General features: G+C 41.5%; 13 non-coding genes across 13 annotated transcripts; all 13 read left to right on the top strand.

Moving 5' to 3' along the window:
• Positions 1-623: 623 nt before the first annotated feature.
• On the top strand, positions 624-696 carry trnam-cau (transfer RNA methionine (anticodon CAU)). The gene has a single exon. It is a non-coding gene; the product is annotated as a tRNA-Met (tRNA).
• A 982-nt stretch (positions 697-1678) lies between these two features.
• Positions 1679-1749, top strand: trnag-gcc (transfer RNA glycine (anticodon GCC)). The gene has a single exon. It is a non-coding gene; the product is annotated as a tRNA-Gly (tRNA).
• Positions 1750-2518: 769 nt separating this feature from the next.
• trnam-cau (transfer RNA methionine (anticodon CAU)) lies at positions 2519-2591 on the top strand. Its single transcript has one exon. It is a non-coding gene; the product is annotated as a tRNA-Met (tRNA).
• A 982-nt stretch (positions 2592-3573) lies between these two features.
• On the top strand, positions 3574-3644 carry trnag-gcc (transfer RNA glycine (anticodon GCC)). The gene has a single exon. It is a non-coding gene; the product is annotated as a tRNA-Gly (tRNA).
• A 769-nt stretch (positions 3645-4413) lies between these two features.
• On the top strand, positions 4414-4486 carry trnam-cau (transfer RNA methionine (anticodon CAU)). The gene has a single exon. It is a non-coding gene; the product is annotated as a tRNA-Met (tRNA).
• A 982-nt stretch (positions 4487-5468) lies between these two features.
• trnag-gcc (transfer RNA glycine (anticodon GCC)) lies at positions 5469-5539 on the top strand. The gene has a single exon. It is a non-coding gene; the product is annotated as a tRNA-Gly (tRNA).
• A 769-nt stretch (positions 5540-6308) lies between these two features.
• trnam-cau (transfer RNA methionine (anticodon CAU)) lies at positions 6309-6381 on the top strand. The gene has a single exon. It is a non-coding gene; the product is annotated as a tRNA-Met (tRNA).
• A 982-nt stretch (positions 6382-7363) lies between these two features.
• On the top strand, positions 7364-7434 carry trnag-gcc (transfer RNA glycine (anticodon GCC)). The gene has a single exon. It is a non-coding gene; the product is annotated as a tRNA-Gly (tRNA).
• A 769-nt stretch (positions 7435-8203) lies between these two features.
• trnam-cau (transfer RNA methionine (anticodon CAU)) lies at positions 8204-8276 on the top strand. The gene has a single exon. It is a non-coding gene; the product is annotated as a tRNA-Met (tRNA).
• A 982-nt stretch (positions 8277-9258) lies between these two features.
• On the top strand, positions 9259-9329 carry trnag-gcc (transfer RNA glycine (anticodon GCC)). Its single transcript has one exon. It is a non-coding gene; the product is annotated as a tRNA-Gly (tRNA).
• A 769-nt stretch (positions 9330-10098) lies between these two features.
• On the top strand, positions 10099-10171 carry trnam-cau (transfer RNA methionine (anticodon CAU)). The gene has a single exon. It is a non-coding gene; the product is annotated as a tRNA-Met (tRNA).
• A 989-nt stretch (positions 10172-11160) lies between these two features.
• On the top strand, positions 11161-11231 carry trnag-gcc (transfer RNA glycine (anticodon GCC)). Its single transcript has one exon. It is a non-coding gene; the product is annotated as a tRNA-Gly (tRNA).
• A 769-nt stretch (positions 11232-12000) lies between these two features.
• On the top strand, positions 12001-12073 carry trnam-cau (transfer RNA methionine (anticodon CAU)). Its single transcript has one exon. It is a non-coding gene; the product is annotated as a tRNA-Met (tRNA).
• Positions 12074-12294: the final 221 nt, after the last annotated feature.

Raw genomic sequence — 12294 nt, 5'->3', positions numbered from 1 at the left:
GTGGCAACGAGTTTGACTTGAAATTGAGATCACAAACTGCAAGTAAGAACCGTTCATCAATAAGCAACATAAAGTAACCACACTGCTTTCTGTTTACAGGGTATGGGTATGAAGGTATGTCTAAGAATCTCATAGGATCAAAAGCCTGGGCCCGTCAGGTCTAAATCACTTTCGTATTGGGGATGTTGTTTGTGGCGGCCAGCTAGGCTTTAAGCCCCACCGTTCCCCAGGTGTGAGTTGTTTGTTCATCAAGAGGACTATCGTTATTGTGGTAAAATACTCAAAGTTAACTAGGAAGGAATTTTGAGTTTTACATAGACTACATACTTCCACTACTAGCTACAATTTTTTAGAAATGACTTTACAAGCGTGGATATGTCATCACCTGGTAACTTTTTTTCCGGACTATTGAAAGGTTTGACAGAAACACTTGTCCTGACCCAATGGATCTGTAAATAACATGTGGACTATTTGGACAAAGTACTGGAGATCAATGTTCTAGACTACAAACATGTCACCAACATTTTCTGACTTTTAGTACGATGGCTATGTGACGGACAAGTAGTCTTTCAAATTTCAATTTGTTTTACCCAAGGTTTTTGTCCATTTTTGTAGAAAAATAGGCCTCGTTGGCGCAGTAGGCAGCGCGTCAGTCTCATAATCTGAAGGTCGTGAGTTCGACCCTCACACGGGGCAAGTGTCATATTGTCTTATATAATCTTTTTATTACAGCAAGGTTCCAGCATTATTTAAGCAAGACAAGAGGATCCTCTTTTAACAGAGCAGAAACTGTGCAGACTCTTCAGTGGATTGACTCACGTGCTTTAAGGTGCAATTGTAGCTCCTGCTGAAGGAATCAAAGAGTAGTTGTAAGTTTCAGGTGAAACACAGAGCCAGCTACAAGTTGTGCTAATATCAGACCAGGGAGTGCCTTTTTATTAAGTGCAGAAAATATAGACTGACAGAGAGGTCCATAGCTGCTATAACCCTAACATTTGATACTTTTTCTGAGGAGGTGATATAATATATACATTTATGCCGTAGATGTGCGGGGACCGAGCATTCATAGTTGTGCGTGAGTCGTGCTACAAATACACAGCCGAAACGCTAGTGGCGTTAGAGCTTCTATGCTAGCGTTGAGTGTCTTCCGGTTTCCTGTCAGCTTATTTACAAATTCTCTGGCCTCTGCTTACTTCCTAAACAATGACGAAAGTTAGTCAGCGGATCGTGTTGGAGCTGGAACTGATAGATTCTGAAGAGCAATGACTTGTACATAAAGAACGGCAACGAAGAAAATAAAGATGTCGTCCGTTTTTGTTCCTTCAACTCAATTCAAATCTGGCTGCGAATCTGCCGGATATGCTATGCTATCAAGCGGACCAATCACAGCTCTTACGGTGTTTATAGATAAAGTTGCATGGGTCAGACCTTCTCTTAAGTGTCTTGCAGTTGGTTGTTCACATTAAAAGTAACAGACATAGCTACGTCAGGCTTGAGAGAAAGATACAAACCCTGCTCCTTCATACCATTGAACAATAGGCTGGTCACGCCATGAGGCAGGTGTCAGTACCTCTCTTTCTACCGGCAGTCGAAAAAATAGCAGACAAACTTTCCAGGCACAGTATACTGGCATCTTAAGTGGACCTCGTCGAAGAAGGTGAAATTTGCATAAATATATGCATTGGTGGTTCAGTGGTAGAATTCTCGCCTGCCACGCGGGAGGCCCGGGTTCGATTCCCGGCTAATGCAGTAGAATAACTTTGGCCAAAATACTTGTATCTCCTAGGTTGAGACTCATGGTCGTCATTTCCTTCTGGAATTAGTGTCTTTGTGTACTAGAAAATGAAAAGATAGTAAAGTATTCCATTCTATCCTTTGAAATCTAAATCTTTTATGTGGCAACGAGTTTGACTTGAAATTGAGATCACAAACTGCAAGTAAGAACCGTTCATCAATAAGCAACATAAAGTAACCACACTGCTTTCTGTTTACAGGGTATGGGTATGAAGGTATGTCTAAGAATCTCATAGGATCAAAAGCCTGGGCCCGTCAGGTCTAAATCACTTTCGTATTGGGGATGTTGTTTGTGGCGGCCAGCTAGGCTTTAAGCCCCACCCTGCCCCAGGTGTGAGTTGTTTGTTCCTCAAGAGGACTATCGTTATTGTGGTAAAATACTCAAAGTTAACTAGGAAGGAATTTTGAGTTTTACATAGACTACATACTTCCACTACTAGCTACAATTTTTTAGAAATGACTTTACAAGCGTGGATATGTCATCACCTGGTAACTTTTTTTCCGGACTATTGAAAGGTTTGACAGAAACACTTGTCCTGACCCAATGGATCTGTAAATAACATGTGGACTATTTGGACAAAGTACTGGAGATCAATGTTCTAGACTACAAACATGTCACCAACATTTTCTGACTTTTAGTACGATGGCTATGTGACGGACAAGTAGTCTTTCAAATTTCTATTTGTTTTACCCAAGGTTTTTGTCCATTTTTGTAGAAAAATAGGCCTCGTTGGCGCAGTAGGCACCGCGTCAGTCTCATAATCTGAAGGTCGTGAGTTCGACCCTCACACGGGGCAAGTGTCATATTGTCTTATATAATCTTTTTATTACAGCAAGGTTCCAGCATTATTTAAGCAAGACAAGAGGATCCTCTTTTAACAGAGCAGAAACTGTGCAGACTCTTCAGTGGATTGACTCACGTGCTTTAAGGTGCAATTGTAGCTCCTGCTGAAGGAATCAAAGAGTAGTTGTAAGTTTCAGGTGAAACACAGAGCCAGCTACAAGTTGTGCTAATATCAGACCAGGGAGTGCCTTTTTATTAAGTGCAGAAAATATAGACTGACAGAGAGGTCCATAGCTGCTATAACCCTAACATTTGATACTTTTTCTGAGGAGGTGATATAATATATACATTTATGCCGTAGATGTGCGGGGACCGAGCATTCATAGTTGTGCGTGAGTCGTGCTACAAATACACAGCCGAAACGCTAGTGGCGTTAGAGCTTCTATGCTAGCGTTGAGTGTCTTCCGGTTTCCTGTCAGCTTATTTACAAATTCTCTGGCCTCTGCTTACTTCCTAAACAATGACGAAAGTTAGTCAGCGGATCGTGTTGGAGCTGGAACTGATAGATTCTGAAGAGCAATGACTTGTACATAAAGAACGGCAACGAAGAAAATAAAGATGTCGTCCGTTTTTGTTCCTTCAACTCAATTCAAATCTGGCTGCGAATCTGCCGGATATGCTATGCTATCAAGCGGACCAATCACAGCTCTTACGGTGTTTATAGATAAAGTTGCATGGGTCAGACCTTCTCTTAAGTGTCTTGCAGTTGGTTGTTCACATTAAAAGTAACAGACATAGCTACGTCAGGCTTGAGAGAAAGATACAAACCCTGCTCCTTCATACCATTGAACAATAGGCTGGTCACGCCATGAGGCAGGTGTCAGTACCTCTCTTTCTACCGGCAGTCGAAAAAATAGCAGACAAACTTTCCAGGCACAGTATACTGGCATCTTAAGTGGACCTCGTCGAAGAAGGTGAAATTTGCATAAATATATGCATTGGTGGTTCAGTGGTAGAATTCTCGCCTGCCACGCGGGAGGCCCGGGTTCGATTCCCGGCTAATGCAGTAGAATAACTTTGGCCAAAATACTTGTATCTCCTAGGTTGAGACTCATGGTCGTCATTTCCTTCTGGAATTAGTGTCTTTGTGTACTAGAAAATGAAAAGATAGTAAAGTATTCCATTCTATCCTTTGAAATCTAAATCTTTTATGTGGCAACGAGTTTGACTTGAAATTGAGATCACAAACTGCAAGTAAGAACCGTTCATCAATAAGCAACATAAAGTAACCACACTGCTTTCTGTTTACAGGGTATGGGTATGAAGGTATGTCTAAGAATCTCATAGGATCAAAAGCCTGGGCCCGTCAGGTCTAAATCACTTTCGTATTGGGGATGTTGTTTGTGGCGGCCAGCTAGGCTTTAAGCCCCACCGTTCCCCAGGTGTGAGTTGGTTGTTCATCAAGAGGACTATCGTTATTGTGGTAAAATACTCAAAGTTAACTAGGAAGGAATTTTGAGTTTTACATAGACTACATACTTCCACTACTAGCTACAATTTTTTAGAAATGACTTTACAAGCGTGGATATGTCATCACCTGGTAACTTTTTTTCCGGACTATTGAAAGGTTTGACAGAAACACTTGTCCTGACCCAATGGATCTGTAAATAACATGTGGACTATTTGGACAAAGTACTGGAGATCAATGTTCTAGACTACAAACATGTCACCAACATTTTCTGACTTTTAGTACGATGGCTATGTGACGGACAAGTAGTCTTTCAAATTTCTATTTGTTTTACCCAAGGTTTTTGTCCATTTTTGTAGAAAAATAGGCCTCGTTGGCGCAGTAGGCAGCGCGTCAGTCTCATAATCTGAAGGTCGTGAGTTCAACCCTCACACGGGGCAAGTGTCATATTGTCTTATATAATCTTTTTATTACAGCAAGGTTCCAGCATTATTTAAGCAAGACAAGAGGATCCTCTTTTAACAGAGCAGAAACTGTGCAGACTCTTCAGTGGATTGACTCACGTGCTTTAAGGTGCAATTGTAGCTCCTGCTGAAGGAATCAAAGAGTAGTTGTACGTTTCAGGTGAAACACAGAGCCAGCTACAAGTTGTGTTAATATCAGACCAGGGAGTGCCTTTTTATTAAGTGCAGAAAATATAGACTGACAGAGAGGTCCATAGCTGCTATAACCCTAACATTTGATACTTTTTCTGAGGAGGTGATATAATATATACATTTATGCCGTAGATGTGCGGGGACCGAGCATTCATAGTTGTGCGTGAGTCGTGCTACAAATACACAGCCGAAACGCTAGTGGCGTTAGAGCTTCTATGCTAGCGTTGAGTGTCTTCCGGTTTCCTGTCAGCTTATTTACAAATTCTCTGGCCTCTGCTTACTTCCTAAACAATGACGAAAGTTAGTCAGCGGATCGTGTTGGAGCTGGAACTGATAGATTCTGAAGAGCAATGACTTGTACATAAAGAACGGCAACGAAGAAAATAAAGATGTCGTCCGTTTTTGTTCCTTCAACTCAATTCAAATCTGGCTGCGAATCCGCCGGATATGCTATGCTATCAAGCGGACCAATCACAGCTCTTACGGTGTTTATAGATAAAGTTGCATGGGTCAGACCTTCTCTTAAGTGTCTTGAAGTTGGTTGTTCACATTAAAAGTAACAGACATAGCTACGTCAGGCTTGAGAGAAAGATACAAACCCTGCTCCTTCATACCATTGAACAATAGGCTGGTCACGCCATGAGGCAGGTGTCAGTACCTCTCTTTCTACCGGCAGTCGAAAAAATAGCAGACAAACTTTCCAGGCACAGTATACTGGCATCTTAAGTGGACCTCATCGAAGAAGGTGAAATTTGCATAAATATATGCATTGGTGGTTCAGTGGTAGAATTCTCGCCTGCCACGCGGGAGGCCCGGGTTCGATTCCCGGCTAATGCAGTAGAATAACTTTGGCCAAAATACTTGTATCTCTTAGGTTGAGACTCATGGTCGTCATTTCCTTCTGGAATTAGTGTCTTTGTGTACTAGAAAATGAAAAGATAGTAAAGTATTCCATTCTATCCTTTGAAATCTAAATCTTTTATGTGGCAACGAGTTTGACTTGAAATTGAGATCACAAACTGCAAGTAAGAACCGTTCATCAATAAGCAACATAAAGTAACCACACTGCTTTCTGTTTACAGGGTATGGGTATGAAGGTATGTCTAAGAATCTCATAGGATCAAAAGCCTGGGCCCGTCAGGTCTAAATCACTTTCGTATTGGGGATGTTGTTTGTGGCGGCCAGCTAGGCTTTAAGCCCCACCGTTCCCCAGGTGTGAGTTGTTTGTTCATCAAGAGGACTATCGTTATTGTGGTAAAATACTCAAAGTTAACTAGGAAGGAATTTTGAGTTTTACATAGACTACATACTTCCACTACTAGCTACAATTTTTTAGAAATGACTTTACAAGCGTGGATATGTCATCACCTGGTAACTTTTTTTCCGGACTATTGAAAGGTTTGACAGAAACACTTGTCCTGACCCAATGGATCTGTAAATAACATGTGGACTATTTGGACAAAGTACTGGAGATCAATGTTCTAGACTACAAACATGTCACCAACATTTTCTGACTTTTAGTACGATGGCTATGTGACGGACAAGTAGTCTTTCAAATTTCAATTTGTTTTACCCAAGGTTTTTGTCCATTTTTGTAGAAAAATAGGCCTCGTTGGCGCAGTAGGCAGCGCGTCAGTCTCATAATCTGAAGGTCGTGAGTTCGACCCTCACACGGGGCAAGTGTCATATTGTCTTATATAATCTTTTTATTACAGCAAGGTTCCAGCATTATTTAAGCAAGACAAGAGGATCCTCTTTTAACAGAGCAGAAACTGTGCAGACTCTTCAGTGGATTGACTCACGTGCTTTAAGGTGCAATTGTAGCTCCTGCTGAAGGAATCAAAGAGTAGTTGTAAGTTTCAGGTGAAACACAGAGCCAGCTACAAGTTGTGCTAATATCAGACCAGGGAGTGCCTTTTTATTAAGTGCAGAAAATATAGACTGACAGAGAGGTCCATAGCTGCTATAACCCTAACATTTGATACTTTTTCTGAGGAGGTGATATAATATATACATTTATGCCGTAGATGTGCGGGGACCGAGCATTCATAGTTGTGCGTGAGTCGTGCTACAAATACACAGCCGAAACGCTAGTGGCGTTAGAGCTTCTATGCTAGCGTTGAGTGTCTTCCGGTTTCCTGTCAGCTTATTTACAAATTCTCTGGCCTCTGCTTACTTCCTAAACAATGACGAAAGTTAGTCAGCGGATCGTGTTGGAGCTGGAACTGATAGATTCTGAAGAGCAATGACTTGTACATAAAGAACGGCAACGAAGAAAATAAAGATGTCGTCCGTTTTTGTTCCTTCAACTCAATTCAAATCTGGCTGCGAATCTGCCGGATATGCTATGCTATCAAGCGGACCAATCACAGCTCTTACGGTGTTTATAGATAAAGTTGCATGGGTCAGACCTTCTCTTAAGTGTCTTGCAGTTGGTTGTTCACATTAAAAGTAACAGACATAGCTACGTCAGGCTTGAGAGAAAGATACAAACCCTGCTCCTTCATACCATTGAACAATAGGCTGGTCACGCCATGAGGCAGGTGTCAGTACCTCTCTTTCTACCGGCAGTCGAAAAAATAGCAGACAAACTTTCCAGGCACAGTATACTGGCATCTTAAGTGGACCTCGTCGAAGAAGGTGAAATTTGCATAAATATATGCATTGGTGGTTCAGTGGTAGAATTCTCGCCTGCCACGCGGGAGGCCCGGGTTCGATTCCCGGCTAATGCAGTAGAATAACTTTGGCCAAAATACTTGTATCTCCTAGGTTGAGACTCATGGTCGTCATTTCCTTCTGGAATTAGTGTCTTTGTGTACTAGAAAATGAAAAGATAGTAAAGTATTCCATTCTATCCTTTGAAATCTAAATCTTTTATGTGGCAACGAGTTTGACTTGAAATTGAGATCACAAACTGCAAGTAAGAACCGTTCATCAATAAGCAACATAAAGTAACCACACTGCTTTCTGTTTACAGGGTATGGGTATGAAGGTATGTCTAAGAATCTCATAGGATCAAAAGCCTGGGCCCGTCAGGTCTAAATCACTTTCGTATTGGGGATGTTGTTTGTGGCGGCCAGCTAGGCTTTAAGCCCCACCCTGCCCCAGGTGTGAGTTGTTTGTTCCTCAAGAGGACTATCGTTATTGTGGTAAAATACTCAAAGTTAACTAGGAAGGAATTTTGAGTTTTACATAGACTACATACTTCCACTACTAGCTACAATTTTTTAGAAATGACTTTACAAGCGTGGATATGTCATCACCTGGTAACTTTTTTTCCGGACTATTGAAAGGTTTGACAGAAACACTTGTCCTGACCCAATGGATCTGTAAATAACATGTGGACTATTTGGACAAAGTACTGGAGATCAATGTTCTAGACTACAAACATGTCACCAACATTTTCTGACTTTTAGTACGATGGCTATGTGACGGACAAGTAGTCTTTCAAATTTCTATTTGTTTTACCCAAGGTTTTTGTCCATTTTTGTAGAAAAATAGGCCTCGTTGGCGCAGTAGGCAGCGCGTCAGTCTCATAATCTGAAGGTCGTGAGTTCGACCCTCACACGGGGCAAGTGTCATATTGTCTTATATAATCTTTTTATTACAGCAAGGTTCCAGCATTATTTAAGCAAGACAAGAGGATCCTCTTTTAACAGAGCAGAAACTGTGCAGACTCTTCAGTGGATTGACTCACGTGCTTTAAGGTGCAATTGTAGCTCCTGCTGAAGGAATCAAAGAGTAGTTGTAAGTTTCAGGTGAAACACAGAGCCAGCTACAAGTTGTGCTAATATCAGACCAGGGAGTGCCTTTTTATTAAGTGCAGAAAATATAGACTGACAGAGAGGTCCATAGCTGCTATAACCCTAACATTTGATACTTTTTCTGAGGAGGTGATATAATATATACATTTATGCCGTAGATGTGCGGGGACCGAGCATTCATAGTTGTGCGTGAGTCGTGCTACAAATACACAGCCGAAACGCTAGTGGCGTTAGAGCTTCTATGCTAGCGTTGAGTGTCTTCCGGTTTCCTGTCAGCTTATTTACAAATTCTCTGGCCTCTGCTTACTTCCTAAACAATGACGAAAGTTAGTCAGCGGATCGTGTTGGAGCTGGAACTGATAGATTCTGAAGAGCAATGACTTGTACATAAAGAACGGCAACGAAGAAAATAAAGATGTCGTCCGTTTTTGTTCCTTCAACTCAATTCAAATCTGGCTGCGAATCTGCCGGATATGCTATGCTATCAAGCGGACCAATCACAGCTCTTACGGTGTTTATAGATAAAGTTGCATGGGTCAGACCTTCTCTTAAGTGTCTTGCAGTTGGTTGTTCACATTAAAAGTAACAGACATAGCTACGTCAGGCTTGAGAGAAAGATACAAACCCTGCTCCTTCATACCATTGAACAATAGGCTGGTCACGCCATGAGGCAGGTGTCAGTACCTCTCTTTCTACCGGCAGTCGAAAAAATAGCAGACAAACTTTCCAGGCACAGTATACTGGCATCTTAAGTGGACCTCGTCGAAGAAGGTGAAATTTGCATAAATATATGCATTGGTGGTTCAGTGGTAGAATTCTCGCCTGCCACGCGGGAGGCCCGGGTTCGATTCCCGGCTAATGCAGTAGAATAACTTTGGCCAAAATACTTGTATCTCCTAGGTTGAGACTCATGGTCGTCATTTCCTTCTGGAATTAGTGTCTTTGTGTACTAGAAAATGAAAAGATAGTAAAGTATTCCATTCTATCCTTTGAAATCTAAATCTTTTATGTGGCAACGAGTTTGACTTGAAATTGAGATCACAAACTGCAAGTAAGAACCGTTCATCAATAAGCAACATAAAGTAACCACACTGCTTTCTGTTTACAGGGTATGGGTATGAAGGTATGTCTAAGAATCTCATAGGATCAAAAGCCTGGGCCCGTCAGGTCTAAATCACTTTCGTATTGGGGATGTTGTTTGTGGCGGCCAGCTAGGCTTTAAGCCCCACCGTTCCCCAGGTGTGAGTTGGTTGTTCATCAAGAGGACTATCGTTATTGTGGTAAAATACTCAAAGTTAACTAGGAAGGAATTTTGAGTTTTACATAGACTACATACTTCCACTACTAGCTACAATTTTTTAGAAATGACTTTACAAGCGTGGATATGTCATCACCTGGTAACTTTTTTTCCGGACTATTGAAAGGTTTGACAGAAACACTTGTCCTGACCCAATGGATCTGTAAATAACATGTGGACTATTTGGACAAAGTACTGGAGATCAATGTTCTAGACTACAAACATGTCACCAACATTTTCTGACTTTTAGTACGATGGCTATGTGACGGACAAGTAGTCTTTCAAATTTCTATTTGTTTTACCCAAGGTTTTTGTCCATTTTTGTAGAAAAATAGGCCTCGTTGGCGCAGTAGGCAGCGCGTCAGTCTCATAATCTGAAGGTCGTGAGTTCAACCCTCACACGGGGCAAGTGTCATATTGTCTTATATAATCTTTTTATTACAGCAAGGTTCCAGCATTATTTAAGCAAGACAAGAGGATCCTCTTTTAACAGAGCAGAAACTGTGCAGACTCTTCAGTGGATTGACTCACATGCTTTAAGGTGCAATTGTAGCTCCTGCTGAAGGAATCAAAGAGTAGTTGTACGTTTCAGGTGAAACACAGAGCCAGCTACAAGTTGTGTTAATATCAGACCAGGGAGTGCCTTTTTATTAAGTGCAGAAAATATAGACTGACAGAGAGGTCCATAGCTGCTATAACCCTAACATTTGATACTTTTTCTGAGGAGGTGATATAATATATACATTTATGCCGTAGATGTGCGGGGACCGAGCATTCATAGTTGTGCGTGAGTCGTGCTACAAATACACAGCCGAAACGCTAGTGGCGTTAGAGCTTCTATGCTAGCGTTGAGTGTCTTCCGGTTTCCTGTCAGCTTATTTACAAATTCTCTGGCCTCTGCTTACTTCCTAAACAATGACGAAAGTTAGTCAGCGGATCGTGTTGGAGCTGGAACTGATAGATTCTGAAGAGCAATGACTTGTACATAAAGAACGGCAACGAAGAAAATAAAGATGTCGTCCGTTTTTGTTCCTTCAACTCAATTCAAATCTGGCTGCGAATCCGCCGGATATGCTATGCTATCAAGCGGACCAATCACAGCTCTTACGGTGTTTATAGATAAAGTTGCATGGGTCAGACCTTCTCTTAAGTGTCTTGAAGTTGGTTGTTCACATTAAAAGTAACAGACATAGCTACGTCAGGCTTGAGAGAAAGATACAAACCCTGCTCCTTCATACCATTGAACAATAGGCTGGTCACGCCATGAGGCAGGTGTCAGTACCTCTCTTTCTACCGGCAGTCGAAAAAATAGCAGACAAACTTTCCAGGCACAGTATACTGGCACCTTAAGTGGACCTCGTCGAAGAAGAAGGAAGGTGAAATTTGCATAAATATATGCATTGGTGGTTCAGTGGTAGAATTCTCGCCTGCCACGCGGGAGGCCCGGGTTCGATTCCCGGCTAATGCAGTAGAATAACTTTGGCCAAAATACTTGTATCTCGCAGGTTGAGACTCATGGTCGTCATTTCCTTCTGGAATTAGTGTCTTTGTCTACTAGAAAATGAAAAGATAGTAAAGTATTCCATTCTATCCTTTGAAATCTAAATCTTTTATGTGGCAACGAGTTTGACTTGAAATTGAGATCACAAACTGCAAGTAAGAACCGTTCATCAATAAGCAACATAAAGTAACCACACTGCTTTCTGTTTACAGGGTATGGGTATGAAGGTATGTCTAAGAATCTCATAGGATCAAAAGCCTGGGCCCGTCAGGTCTAAATCACTTTCGTATTGGGGATGTTGTTTGTGGCGGCCAGCTAGGCTTTAAGCCCCACCCTGCCCCAGGTGTGAGTTGTTTGTTCCTCAAGAGGACTATCGTTATTGTGGTAAAATACTCAAAGTTAACTAGGAAGGAATTTTGAGTTTTACATAGACTACATACTTCCACTACTAGCTACAATTTTTTAGAAATGACTTTACAAGCGTGGATATGTCATCACCTGGTAACTTTTTTTCCGGACTATTGAAAGGTTTGACAGAAACACTTGTCCTGACCCAATGGATCTGTAAATAACATGTGGACTATTTGGACAAAGTACTGGAGATCAATGTTCTAGACTACAAACATGTCACCAACATTTTCTGACTTTTAGTACGATGGCTATGTGACGGACAAGTAGTCTTTCAAATTTCTATTTGTTTTACCCAAGGTTTTTGTCCATTTTTGTAGAAAAATAGGCCTCGTTGGCGCAGTAGGCAGCGCGTCAGTCTCATAATCTGAAGGTCGTGAGTTCGACCCTCACACGGGGCAAGTGTCATATTGTCTTATATAATCTTTTTATTACAGCAAGGTTCCAGCATTATTTAAGCAAGACAAGAGGATCCTCTTTTAACAGAGCAGAAACTGTGCAGACTCTTCAGTGGATTGACTCACATGCTTTAAGGTGCAATTGTAGCTCCTGCTGAAGGAATCAAAGAGTAGTTGTACGTTTCAGGTGAAACACAGAGCCAGCTACAAGTTGTGCTAATATC

The sequence above is a fragment of the Pleuronectes platessa genome, chromosome 16, assembly GCF_947347685.1.
Source record: "Pleuronectes platessa chromosome 16, fPlePla1.1, whole genome shotgun sequence".
NCBI lineage: Eukaryota > Metazoa > Chordata > Actinopteri > Pleuronectiformes > Pleuronectidae > Pleuronectes > Pleuronectes platessa.
This window is presented reverse-complemented; position numbering and strand designations above follow the sequence as displayed.